Source organism: Pteropus medius, unplaced genomic scaffold (assembly GCF_902729225.1).
Source record: "Pteropus medius unplaced genomic scaffold, Ma_sr-lr_union100, whole genome shotgun sequence".
Lineage (NCBI taxonomy): Eukaryota > Metazoa > Chordata > Mammalia > Chiroptera > Pteropodidae > Pteropus > Pteropus medius.
In genome coordinates, this window is record NW_024354503.1 from 5,663,943 (window position 1) to 5,678,228 (window position 14,286).

Consider the following 14,286-nt stretch of genomic DNA (forward strand, 5'->3'; position numbering starts at 1 on the left):
AACAAAGAGCTGTTCATTTCTTCCATCAACAAAAAGTTATGGAACATCAATTATGTTCCATGTATCGTGCTATATGTTGGAGACCCAGTCAAATTACAACTGTCCATTTCTACCCTTGGCATCATGGGTGCTTAGCAGTCCACTTCCCTCACCAGAATCCCCAATGATTCTTGCACTTCTACCTATTCCCAATTTAGCAATTGTCATTCTAATCAATCTTAGGCAGTAAGGCCACCACCCAAGGAGTAAATAAAACTTTGAGTTGCCTGTTGACACAGACTAATCCTGCCTAGGTCAAAAAATCAGGATGGTGATGCTAGCGGAATAGCTAGCAATGAACTGTCTATGGGTCCAAATTTGCTAACTGCTACATGTATGTTAGTATCTTGGAAAGCTAATTTACTTTATGAAAAAATCAGGGGCCTCTTCCACCCTACCCAATTCATGCCCAGACCAACAGCAAATCAATCAACATGTATTTACTGAGCACCTACAAGCACCTATAGATGTGTGCTTATGTCAATGGTTCTCAGCCCTGGCTGTGCATTGACATCAGAACTCCCAGGCCAGATATGAATATTTTTAAATGGTAAATGATGCAAGACAAGTTTGATGCCTTGGCCTTTCGGCATTATGGAATATAAAAGAAATTCCTGTCTTGAAGAGCAGATCCACAATCACAACTGAGTGACTTGGATTGGATGTTAGTCCACTAATTTGTAATCCTTTTATAATATCATCTGCATTTATTAAACAGAAGAAACTGGGGTAGCCTGGATAAGAACTGTTTATTATTCCCTAGTCCAGTCACACACCGACTCCACTTGCAACTCCTGATACATTTTTCCACACTCTTTTTATCTCCCAGACAGTGAAAGTACCATTCTCAGAAACTATGGAGACACTCCAAGTAGGAAGATGAACTGAGGCGCTCAAATCAGATGGCTATGTAGTATCCTAAAGGCCAGAATCTTTCCAATTCATGCTGTCATGGGGCTTCTTTTAAAGAGAAGAAATAAATCTTTAACTTCCAACAATACCAGTCACCTCATTCTCTAGCTGAAGTGTCCAAGGAAAGTAAAGAGTAGACTGAGTTTTTGTAAATTTACTCCTAGAAGTCCTTGGCCATTTAAAGAAATCACCCAAATTCATAAAGCTGGTAAACTCGAGTTTTTCATATACAATATGCTTAAAATAAAAATATTCTAAATTAAGTATATTTTAGTAAACTCCTCACCAAGATGTGCAAATTATGGAGGCTTCATAAATTTAAAAAATTTCTGACCTAATTCCCATCCAGCAGCAATGACCTCATACTAAAGACCATCCCAAAGAGAACAGCAGCAGCTTTAAATTCTGCAAACATGAATCTACAGATCCTCAACCTGATGAGTCTTTCTCTGAATTACATGGTAAAAGGTACAATTCTCTTAACTACTATACAAATAGTGATGAGCACAAGACACTATAAATTATGATTTTAAAAAGAGTAGGATGTCAGTCAAACATCTAAAACAGGGACCATATGGTATTAAAAGGTAAATTTTGGTACTTGAGGAAAAATGCACACTGACACATATTAATTAGAATAAGAGTGTTACATGAAAGAAACAAAAAAAGTGTCTTCTTTGTAATATTGCTTTTAGGACCCAGGACTTCGAAATTAGCTTGGTGTACAATACTTTTCTTTGCAATTGTTCTTGTCATCATATAAGTTTTATCCACAGAGGTCCACAATCCCTTAACTTCAATTCCAAAATCCAAAAGGCTGCAAAAAACAAGTTTTTCATTATTCATTTGGCAGCAAAACCTGATGTAAAATGACATGAGGCTATTTATAGTATTTATTTATCCCAGTTGGTGTGAACATTCTGACATTTTACTACAGAAATAGTAATGTGTTTGATTACAAGGTGCTGCCCTACACCTCCCTGGGGTGTTACATAACCACAGTACATGCACCATATTCCATTTCTTTTTCTTCCTTTTTTTAAAAAAAAAAAAAAAAATTATATTAGCTTCAGGTATATACCACAGTGGTTAGACATTTATATAATTTATGAAGTGATCCCCCCAATTACTCCAGTACCCACCTGGCACTATAGATAGCCATTACAATATTATTGACTATATTCCCTATGCTGTACTTCATGTCCCCATGACTATCTTGTAACTAATTTGTACTTTTTAATCCCTTCACCTTTTTCACCCAGCTCCAAAACACCCCTCCCATCTAGCAATCACTAGTTTGTTTTCTGTATCTATGACTCTGTTTTCATTTTGTTTGTTCATTTATTTTGTTCCTTAGATTCCATATATAAGTGAAATCATATAATATTTGTCTTTCTCTGTCTGACTTATTTCACTTAGCATAATATCCTGTAGGCCCATCCAAGTCATTGCAAATGATAAGATTTCATTTTTTATGGCCGAGTAATATTCCATTGTATATATCTACCAAACTTCTTTATCCAATCGTCTATTGATAGACACTTAGGTTGCTACTATACCTTGGCTATAGTAAATAGCGCTGCAGTGAACATAGGGGTGCATATACCTTTTTGAATCAGTGTTTTGATTTTCTTTGGATAAATACTCAGAAGTGGAAATTGCTGGGTCATAAGGTAGTTCTATTTTTAATTTTTTGAGGAACCTCCAAACTGTTTTCCATAGTGGCTATATCACTTTGCAATCCCACCAAGGGTTCCCTTTTTTCCACATCCTCACCAACACTTGTTTCTTGATTTATGGATGATGGCCATTCTGCCAGGTATGAGGTGATATCTCGTTATGGTTTTAATTTGCATTTCTCTGATGATTAGTGACGCTGAGCATCTTTTCATGTCTACTGGCTATATGTCCTCTTTGGAGAAATACCTATTCAGATCTTCTGCCCATTATTCCATTTCTAAAATCTAATAAATTCTAAATTTAGAAACACCTCTGGCCTCAAGAATTTTTTTTTTTTTCTGGCCACAAGGGACTAAATCTTACATACAGAAAATATAACCAATACTGAGAATGAGGGTAGACCTTCATATGCAATAAATTCAATGTCTTAACAACTACTCACAATATACATCCTATAAAATAAAGCATTAAAAAATAAAAAAAGACAACAAATGTCAAAAACCTAACACACCATTATGTGTTTTTCAAGTAATGGTGACATTTGCATCATCTGATATCTAAATCAATTCATCTTAAGTTGAAGTCCACTAATTTAAATCAGTTAAAATAGACCTAAAGACTGCAATTGGTATTTATGTTGAGAAAAAAGAATCATCCATTGATAATGTACCCAGTAAAATGTTCTGATTTTTAAAAAGTTTATCTCAGAAGGTTTAAAATTTTTAATTATTTCATTCTAGAATACAAATTCTGAACACTGAACAAATTACAATTGACTATTTCTGTGAAAGCAGAGCTTGGGACAAGGACAGCAACAGAAATAGCTCTTAAAGTTATTTGAACGGGAAGAAGAGTTTCACAGTTCTTTCCTTCCTTCCTCCTTCAGTTGCTGCTTTCTGGTTTTAGAATTTCAAACAAAGAAATACATATTGGCTCCTCTACTAAGAAACGCCCTCTTTCTCAGCTACTTCCTCCTCCAATTTTCTTCCCTACCATTGACATATGAGAACAATACACACTGCGGGTTCTACCATTTTAATTAACCAAAAACTCTGAGGCTTGGAAATTAAGGGCTGCAATTTAAAGTACCCAAATATCTCCCATTCCAGATCCACAATCATCACTCATCTGGAAGTCAGATAACAGGAGAAGAAAGAAAGAAACATTATGCTTAATCAGAGGTAGGCTATTGAACCTTTCACGCCAGGAATCCAAAAATAATTTGAACTAACAAATGAGAAATTTCTCCCATCCCAAGAAAACCTGGCCTTCATAGGGAAGAGAAAAGAGTTACTGGGCTGGCACCACTCTAAACTAAGAGTCAAGTCTATACACCAATAGTTGGTGGACTTTCTTCTATGGGCCACCCAGGATTCAAACTGAATGAACTCTTTGAGGTTCTGATACATTTCAAAGTGACTTTTACAATTTAGTAATGGTCTTTTCTAACTCACAGGAAGAACAAGGAGGGTGTTCTTATAATTAACCATCCAGAGATCAAGACTCCACCTGTCTCCATGCCAGAAGTCAAATCAAATGTCTGAGACCAGACCGCTCCAATTTGTGACAAAGCAAACTTCTTGTAAGTGGACAGTGACTTCCCCCTTGCCCAGTGAGTCTCAAAGGAAACAATTTATCCTTGGTAAGCTCTGTACCTTACTTCTTACTGTGTGACCTTGGGAAAGTTACTTAACTCCTCTGAAACTTAGTTCCTCATGTGTAAATCTTAAGGGTTAACTGTAATAATTAAATCGGAAAATATGCCTAAACGAGGTCTGGCACATAGCAGGAACGCCATAAATTGTTTGGGTCCACCCAAAGCATTCGTGGAAGGGCCCCTTTCGCCAGCTTTCCTTACTCTACAGTTACCATCCTGTACACATACGTACCTTTCTCTTCCTTATTCTGCAGTACCGTCCTGTACACGTAGGAATGCACACATACATACAGTCCCACCACCACTCTGCAACTTAGCAGACCAGGGGTCTCAAAGAGCACATCAAGTCCTTAATGACCCAAAGATGGAAACCGAGGCTCCGCCTGGGGAAGAACTTGTCCAAGATCTCAAACAACAATCTAGGCTCCAACTCATGTACATCTGCCTGCAAAACCTTCGCTTTACAAATGGAGAAACTGAGGCCCAGACAGGGAAGTGACTTGCCCAAGGTCACACAGCGATCTGGTTGCAGAGACGGATCAAGTTAGGGCAATTTCGAAACCTCACAGACTCGCGGGCCTCTTCAGTCCCCAAGGGGATCTCCAGGACACATTCCCCCTGGGGAGTGGAGAGTAAGACGCCACCCTGCGCTGACCGCTCGTCTGGCCTCTGCCGGTACCGGGAAGGAGGTGCGGCACCCACTCCCGCAGGACCCTGCGCGGCTCGGGAGGGGCAACCTGGCCGGGCCCGGCGCCTCACGGCGCGGCCCGCTCGCAGGGACTTGTTGCTCACCTGGTCTCACGCAGTCGCCCGCAGCGACGGACGGGCCGGCCGGCCGTCTCCACCCAGGGTCTGTTCCCGCGGGCCGCCTCGCGGGCTGCCACACTGCCGGACCCCCCTCAGCGCGCTACGCCCCCAGCCGCGCTCGCCCTGCCTGCGTCCGCCATTACGCGATTCCCCGCCCTGGGACGCAGCCACACCCCACCAGTGGCTCTGATTGGCTCTCTGCCCCACCCGCCTGGGGCTTTCGGGCATTCCATTGGCCTGAGTGAAATGCCAGTTAAATAGCTACGCAAAAGACGTACTCAAGGGTACTGTCCCGGGAGCTCCACCCGAGTGACTTCCGCAATCGGAGTAAACAGCAAGGGGGAAAACCAAGTGAAAAGGGGGTGGAGGTTAAACTAAATCAACTTCTAAATTCAAGGTAGGAAAATTACACCTAAGAAAGTGTAAAAACTCGTGCAAAGTGTATTTAAAGAAGAAGAATTATTGTTAAAGTGCAAATAACTAGTATTTTTGTTGGAAGGGCGAGGGCCAAGCCCATGAACTTGCTGTGGACACCCCTTAAGTTGCGGGTAGTTTTGTCCCTTCCCTCCCGGTCTCTGGCCGGGCCGAAAGTAGGGTGGAGAGAGTGAGTCACAAGCTATGGCCCGCCGCAGAAGGTTCCAGTCCCGGGCGGAGCCTGGGGTCCTGGGACTGGGAGATGGTTCTGACAGTCCAGAGTCAGGTAAACTGGACCCTAGTTCAGCCTCCACCTCACTCTGCGAGTGCAGATAACTCCCTGAATTTATCTGGGGCTTAGTTTGTCCTTCTGCGAAATAGGAGCGGTCTTGTCTACCTCACGTCCTGGAGTGTTTGATTAAAATTCATACATGAGTGACTATTTGTGTCTTGTTGATTATGAAAGGCTGCAGCTGGATATCAATGTGACAAATTCTCAAGTTAGCAAAGATACCTCATTTAGGTCTCTAGAGCAACTCTAAGGCAGATATTGCCCCCGTTTTACAGAAGAGAAAACTGAAAACTCCATGATCTACCCTGGGTCACCCTGAGAATCTGAAACAACCTTGAGACTCAAACCTGTATCTTTTGGCTTCCATTTCTGTATGTCTCCCTTCCAGGCCTGGTGTACCCTGAGAAATGCTTACCTCCCGCAACCCCTTAGCATTCCAGAGAGCATCTTGAGGGTGTCGGGCCAGTTTCCCATCTCTCTGGTCACCATAGTCAGGCACAAGCCACACCCCAGTTATTGTTAATCTCTAAGGTTTCAGGGGAAAACTAACCATAGAGATGTACCTGAGCTCTTTATGGTGTCCTAGGAATCATAAAGTGAGTAAGATGACAGGTGGGTCAGCAATCCAGACAGAATCCCAAATGAGGACACAGAAGCTCCTAGAGAGGCAGTGATGCCATTGTGGGCCCTCAGCAGGGCAGCCTCCATGCAAGGACTTCAATCCAGGTCTCTCTGCCTTCAGAGCAGGGCTCTTTTCACTGCAGGATTGCTATTTGCAGAAGGGCTGCCTTGGCTGTAAATTTTAGTCCTTTTCCCTCTCTGGAAAGAAAGGAAGCCGAGAGAGGAATGGGAGGGGGAGCAGCCTAAGACTTTAGAAGGGCAAAGACCACTAAGTGGGTGGCGCCCATGGCCCCAGTGCTGGCTGAGTCCGTGACCTCCAGGCTCAAATTGGGACATGCGGTCTGATGACCAATTCTTATTTAAATCCCGACTGTGGCCATTGGGTGCTGGGAGGCAACAGGTGCTATGCAGAGGTCAGTGGCTTTGGGGTCAGACTGACCTGAGATTAAATTCAAGCTCCACCACTTTCTAGCATTCTGAGCCTCACCTACGTCTTCTCTAAAATAGGGACAACAGTGCAGTTGTGAGAATTCAGTGACTAAATTGTGGAATTAATGAGTCATGTGTGAAAATATCCAGTAACTATTTATTCATTCATGGATTCATCTATTTAATAAAAAAATTATAAGCTCCAACCATGTGTAGGGCAGCCTGCCAATAGTGCAGCTACAACGGTGACTAAAACAGACTCAGACCCTCATGGAGCTTAGAGTTTGATAAGGAAGTAAGTCGTTAAACAAATGATCAGATGAATCAAAATACAGTTAGAAACTGTGATAAGGAACAAGAAGGCAAAGTACAATGTGTTTATGAGAGTGTATGTCAGGGGGTGGAGGTGGGGTCACAGGAGGCTTCCTGAAGAGGATGTCTCCAGTGAGTCTATGAGTGGGGATTAAGGAGGCATCAGGTAGTTGGGAGAAGTGTTGCAGACCAAGGGAAAGGGTGTGGAAGGCATCTAGGCCAATGGGAGATAGTGGCAGTGGGGAGGGAGGACATCTCACTGGGGCCTAAACAAATGAGGTGTTACAGGGGAAGGAAACTTGCTTTGAAAGTGGGGCTATTCTCCAAGGGTCTCTTTACTTTTCTGATAGTCCCTGAAAGAGTGCACACCTTGAGGCCAACCCACCAGGATTTGAATCTTGGCTCTGCCCTTGTACTTCAGACTATGTGACCTTGAGTAGTCATCACACCTCTCTGTGCCTCACCTAGTCTTCTGAGAAATGGGCATAATGATAGCGGGTCATAAGGTAGAGATGAGGATTCAATGTAAAAGTGTGTATAAAGGATTCTGGCACATAGAAGGCACTCCATAAATGGTACTTGGTCTTCCTAGAATAGAGGGAGGTGAACCTGAGGCAGCAGATTCGGCAGATACATTTGGGAGAGAGCTGATGCAAACATCTATGCACTAGGCAAATTGTCATCTGACTTTAATTGTCATAGAAGACTTTGGAACTAGGGAAGCCTGGGTTAAAACACAGTTATACCACTTCCTAGCTGTGTGACCTTGGGCAAGTATCTTCACCTGACTGAGCCTCAGTTTCCCTGTCCATAACATGGGGATCGTAATTGTTTCTATTTCTCAGAGCTGTGAAGATTAATGAGACAATAAACGTGAAGCACTTAGCACAGTGATTGGTACAGAGTAAGCAGTTGTTGAATATTAATTTTAATAATTATTATTATTGATACCAGTAGTTACTACCTGTGCCAGGTAAAATTCTGGGGCTTTGCTTGAAGGTTGTCGGGCAATAGGAGTCTTAGTTTCTCTTTTTAGGCAGTGGAGATAGACAAACTGCTTTCAGAGGGGATGGTGCTGTACAAATAAGCACTAATATTGACTCTTGATTATGTGCCAGCCATGTGCCAAGTGCTGTATATGCATTAACTCATAAATCCACATAGCAGTCCTACAAGTTAGATCCTATTATTATCATTTTACAAATGAGATAAAGGAAACAGAGAGGTTATGTGACTTGCTCAAAGCCACCCAGTCAGGAAGCAGCACAGCTGGAATTTAAACTCAGTCAGGAACTTGAAAGGGTTTGCTGCTCCTGAGGGCAAGCCCTCCCTCTTCTACCCAAGGAGTAAGAGTTATCACCTGGGGGAATGAAATTATTCACTGCCTGTAGCAAGTCTCCAGGTTCCGGTTCCTAAGGCCAAGCCTCATTCCTTTCCCACCAACTCTTGCCTGTTCCCTGAGACTAAGAGCAAGAAACACACCCTCTTCCTCTGCCAGGGGGAGCAAAAAGACATATACAGTCACCAAAACTGAGTCTGAGTCCCAACTGTGCCACTTAATGGCTCTGTAATCTTGATCAGGTCACATCCCCTCTCTGAGCCTCAATTTCGTTATCTATGAAATAGGGATGATAACTCTCTGCCTACAGCACTGTTGTGAGGAGCAGAAGAAATAAGTCCCGCATGTACCATCAGCACAAGTATTCCTCTCTCTCTTGCTGTGGGGATGGCAAGCACTCTGGGAAAGCAGCCTAAACCAGTATAAAAGGCAAAATGGCCATTTCTGGAAACAGTCCTGGGTTTGAGTCCCAAATCTGCCTTTTATACCCTGTGTGACCTTGGGCAAGTTATCTAACCTGGCTGAGCCTCAGTTTTCTTATCTATAAAATGGAGCAATAATACTGATCTTATAGAACTGGAAAGAAAACACTCGAATGCATAAAAAGCCATGAGCCAATGTCTGATACAGAGCTGGCAGAGTGCAGCCTGATGAGAGGTTCTAGGAGGAGAGGCAAAGGAGAAGAATCAAGAAGAATCACCCTGACTCCTCCATGCCACCCCTATCTGAGGGGAAGAGAGTGGAGAGCACTATGCTCTGAGCCTAGAATGATCTCCAGCCACTCCCCTACCTCTGGCATTCTCAGTTCTCTCTGTCTCTGTCTCTGTCTGTCTGTATCTGTCTGTCTGTCTGTCTGTGTCTCTGTCTCCCCTGTCTCTCTGTCTCTGTCTCTCGGCTGCCCTCTGTCTCTCTCGGTCTCTTCGTCTCTGTTCTTCTCCTTCTCTGCTTCAACAAGTTTTTCCTGCACTGAGCAATCCCAGGGGGCCCCAACCTCGGTTCCAGCCAAGCTTGCAGGCTTTCCCCGCCTCCACATCCTTAATCCACAGCCTTTGCATTTGCCATTCCTTCCACCTGGAATGCTCTCTCCTCCTGGAGTGCCTTTGATGGGGAAGAGGGGGTTGCTAAAGGGAAAGGATCTGGAATGATGCTCCCCCACCTCCTCGCTCCCCTCCCCTGCATCCCCCACGCTGCATGCCTGACCTCCCCCCTCCCAGCATGGGGATGAGGCAGTGCTGGGAGCGGGAGGAAAAGGGGGAGGATTCAGTGAAGGGCCCTCTGTGGGGTTTTTCACCTGCTCAGAAGAGGCAGACGGAAATGAAAGCTCTAGAAAAAACGCCTGCTGCTCTGCTCCCAAGGCCCCAGCTCAGTGAAGCCTTCCCACTGTACCATCTTCTCATCTCCCACTCTTCTTGCAGGCAGGTGCCACAGTCAAGGAACGTGGGTGGGCAGCAGGCCAGAGAGACCAAGGTTCAAATCCCATTCCTGCCACTTACCCAGTGAGTGGCCTTAGCAAGCTCTTTGGCCTGCTTATACCTCATTTCTTTGTAAAAGGACACAACAATCCCTGCCTCTCAGGCTGCTGTGCGGACTAAGTGAGATGCCGGATGAAAGTGCCTGGCACTACCAAAGTGCTCAGCAATGGAGATGATAGCAATAATAACAAAGACACACAGGGCCCAGGTGTGCCTGCCACAGCTCTCAGCACCTTACATAGATTAGCCTATTTAATTTCTGATAAGGTAGATACCATTACTATCCCCATTTTACAGATGACAAAACTGAGGCACGGAGAGATGATATAACTAGCCCACAGTCACACAGCTAGTAAGAGGCAGAGCATAATCTTTGTTCTCACCTACCACACTATGGTGTGCTCAGTGATAGTCACGATTATTGTTAATATTATTTGTTTTTATCTGTACTAACTCTATGCCGTAAGTAAGTACATGTTATTCTCTTTCCTCTCACCTTCAAAATCCTGGCTCTATTTTTCCTCCTTTTGAAATCTTTTAGTCTATTCATTTAACAGGCATATATTGCTATCTGCTCTGGCCAGGCCTATGCAGGGCACTAGGGACCCAAGGATCAATCCACCCAATCTCTGCCCTCCAGTAGCTCCCAATCTGGTGAGGGAAAATACACACACATAAAAATTACAATAAAAGACAGAGACACCAATTGCAGCAGAGCATGGAACTTAACTGGAGAATTGGGTCAGGCCTACAGGAGAGAGGTCATTTGAATGGGTTTTTGAAGGGTGAGCAGGAGTTCTTCAGCTAGAATTATGAAGTGGGAACATAGAATATGATGTGTGGTGTGGATCCTGCAAAGGGGACTGAATAAGTTAAGACTAGAGAGTAATATGTCTTGGGTTCTTCCATGCCAGGCCCTGTACGGGGCGTTGCAGATTCAGAGGTGGAAAGCTATGAACTGAGCCCTCAGGGAGCTTACAGACTTGGCGTGGGGTGATGGAAAGCAACAAGTAAATCAAAAATATCAATATTAAAAAAATCCAGAGGGGCTTTGGGACTTCCAACAACAGATCTAAACCTCTTGAGGATTCAGCAAAGGCTTCCTGAAGTAGTAGTTGGTGTCAACGCTGAGACTTAAAGTTTAGAGCGAGATTGTCTACCGCCACCCTAGCGCACATATAAATTCAACATAAAAACAATACTAACTATAAAATAAAAGTAAGAAACTCTTATTTTTCCCATGAACACTATTTCAATGATTTTTTTTAAAAATTATCAAATATCAAATTATTTTTTTAAGAATAATGTTCTTAGAGCCCCTGCTTTGCTGGGCATGCTTGTTCTGCTCATTGAGTAATCTAACAAGTTGACAGGCCAGAGGGACTCAGCCAGTTTAGAAGTGGAGAAGGGTGTGGTAGGCAGAGGGAATTTTAGTAGCAAAGGCCTAGAGGCAAGAGAAAAGAATGGGGGGCTGGGATCTTTTGACAAGGGCTAGTGAGTGTAAAGAGGTAGGGATGGAGAATTAGACTAGATTCTAAGGGTGCTGAGGAGGCGCAGAAGGGTTTTAACTAGGATGCAACATAATCAAATGTCCCTTTTTGTGAGGTCACTCTGAAATATTTCTAGAGATCTACTTATGATTTGAATCCATTCATTCAAGACACGTCACATACCTATGTTTCAAGCACTGACCCAGGTGCTGGGGCTGCAACAGATAATTAAGGGTTCTGCAAACCAGAGCAAGATGTGACAGAGACATTGAGTGCCACCCCTACAGAGGTGTCTGAATGGATAAAGGCTTGGAGTGTAAAAGTGTATGACTTTCACAAAAAGAAGGCCAAGCCCTGTGCTGGACAATGAAGTGGCGAGATAGGAGGTGGTGCTCAGGGAACTTGCCGTGGAGAGTCCAATGATTCATAAGACAGAAGAATAAAGGAATGAAAGTAGGAGTAGAGGCAATGGGTTAGGGGTGAAAATCCTGATCTTGTAACCTCCTTAGGAGGTGGCCAAGTGGGCAGAGGGGCAGAGGCCCCAGCCAACCCCTTTAGCACCCCATGGTTTCTCAGCCTTATTAAGCCCTGTAGCTTGTCTTCTCCTGGCTCCGGAAGTCAGACCAAACCCTGAAGGAGAGCAGAGGCGGGTGAGGAGGGGGCGGGTGAGGAGACAAGCCCAGACCTCTCACCCCAGCAGGGCCTTCCTTCCTAGTGGCTGGAGCCAACGCGGCTGAGGAGCCAGAGGTTATAGGGAAGGATTAAGGAGTTGGTTGCTTTTTTACCCAAACCGTGACTGCATTTCTCTTTCTTTCTCTCTCTCTCTTTTTTTTTTTAAAGAAAAATGTTCCTGTACACGCACCCCGAGGCTTTTGCAGGAGGCGGCTGTTGGAGAACCGGGAAAACAAGCCAAGAAACGAGAGAAAGGAAAAAGACCACGCCTCGACTGGCAGATTCCTAATGGCCCAAGAGACCTGAGGCTTTACAGTGGGAGTCTGGTGGAGGCTGGCTTGGGTGGGAGGGAAGGGCAGGCCGAAGGACAGCCACTTGTTGGCCAGTGACCTTGGACGGGATGCTGCCTGCTTCCTTCTGGTGAGAATGGAGAGGAGGGGGGCAGGGGCAGGGCTGGCCGGTTGAGGTCACAGGAAGGCCCCTTCCAGCCTGAAATGCGATCTCGGGATGTGGGGCCTGCCAACCTGCAGCGACCCTGGGCCAGCAGAGATGAAAGGCTGCCTGTCCCTAGCTTCCGGACCCCTGAGGCCCCAGTGCCTCAAACTTGAAGGGCAATAAGCTGCTGCAGCTAGCTGGATCCGGTTGCTGCCCGCCCCCACCCACCCACCTGCTGTCATCCAACGTTCCCTATTTTGCAGAGGACACTCAGGCCCAGAGAGGGCTGGTGACCAGCCTGATATCACACAGCAAATTGGAAACTGAGCCAGGGCTCAACACAAAGTCTTTGGGCTCCAAGTCAGGGCCTCATACCCTTTCCCAGAAACTTGGCTGCCTAGGGGCTTACTCTGGGGAGTTGGAGAGACCCAGAGTTAGGGAGGACAGTTTGGAGCTGTGTCTGTTAGAAATCACGACTTAATGTTGACTAAAGTGCTTTTTAAAAAAAAAAAAAAAAACGTTTCGGGCTTCTGCCATGAGCCTGGACTTGCTCTGCTGGCAGGGGAAGGAATGCAGCTCTGGCTGCCACAGCTGCTGGTGGCCAGCTGCAGCCTCCACTCCTGCTGCTCCCACCCCAGCGGGCAAAGGGACAAAAGCCTTTTCTCAGGCTTGTGTCCCTTCCAGCCCCCTGGATCAATGGGGGCACAGCATCAACCAGGAGGCTTGGTCACTGACCAGCTAACGACTTAGCTGTTCCTCTCTGGGCCTCAGTGCCCGTTCTGGAAAATGGGGACAGAGCATCTGCCTGACTTACTTCTCAGCACCGTTTTGAGGGTCCAAAGAGGTGAAGTTATAGAAACGCAGACCTCTCAGCACCTCCTTCTGCCTGAGGGTCTGGAGACCCCTCTGCCTCCAATGCTCCTTCCTGCCTCATGCTTTGCCTGGCCAGCCCTAACTCAGCCAGCCCTAACTCAGCTCAGTGGGTCCCTTGCTCTTGGGAACCTTCCCTCACCTCCAGACTGTGCTGCTCCTTCAGGATATTTATCACTTTATAATTAAATAATTAATTGTGTAATTGGATCTGTCTCCCCACTAAAATGTGAACCATGTAATAATAATAGCTGACACTGAATGCTTATCTAGTGCCAGAGACTTTACATGTATTGATCTGCTTAATCCCTGTGGCAGGTACTGTTAGGTTCCCCATCTTACAGATGAGAAAACTGAGACAATGAGAGATTTAGTAACTTACCTGAGGTCACAACAAGTTGGAGGCTGAGCCAGGACTCAGCACAAAGAAGTTGCAGAACTGGGATTCAAGTCCAGACCACAGGCTATAACCGTTCTCTCGCTAATAAGTCAGGTTCAGCTTGTTCCCTGCCTATTCCCAGCTCCCAGAACATCTGGCATCCAGTAGGTGCTCCACATATACTGGGTGAATGAATACACAAACAGGTGATGAATACACATGGGCATTTGAGAAGAATAAAGATCTTTCCAGGAGTGAGTTTCGCAGGTGCCATAGGTGGAGCTGAGCCATGGTAAGGGGAGGGGATGCCCAATACACAGTACTCCCTTATCTGCCTTTTCACTTTCCGTGGTTTCAGTTACAGTCAACAGTGGTCCAAAAATGTTAAAATGGAAAATTCCAGAAATAAGCAATTCATAAATTTTAAATTATGTGCCATTCCGAGCAGCGTGATAAAATCTCACAC

General features: G+C 45.0%; 2 long non-coding RNA genes across 2 annotated transcripts; one reads left to right on the plus strand and one right to left on the minus strand.

Moving 5' to 3' along the window:
* Positions 1-1,579: 1,579 nt before the first annotated feature.
* LOC120596077 (uncharacterized) lies at positions 1,580-5,279 on the minus strand. The gene is made up of 2 exons (XR_005651079.1): positions 5,081-5,279; positions 1,580-1,768 (listed from the first exon to the last, which is right to left on the minus strand). It is a non-coding gene; the product is annotated as an uncharacterized LOC120596077 (long non-coding RNA).
* A 227-nt stretch (positions 5,280-5,506) lies between these two features.
* On the plus strand, positions 5,507-13,089 carry LOC120596076 (uncharacterized). Its single transcript, XR_005651078.1, has 2 exons — positions 5,507-5,944; positions 12,305-13,089. It is a non-coding gene; the product is annotated as an uncharacterized LOC120596076 (long non-coding RNA).
* Positions 13,090-14,286: the final 1,197 nt, after the last annotated feature.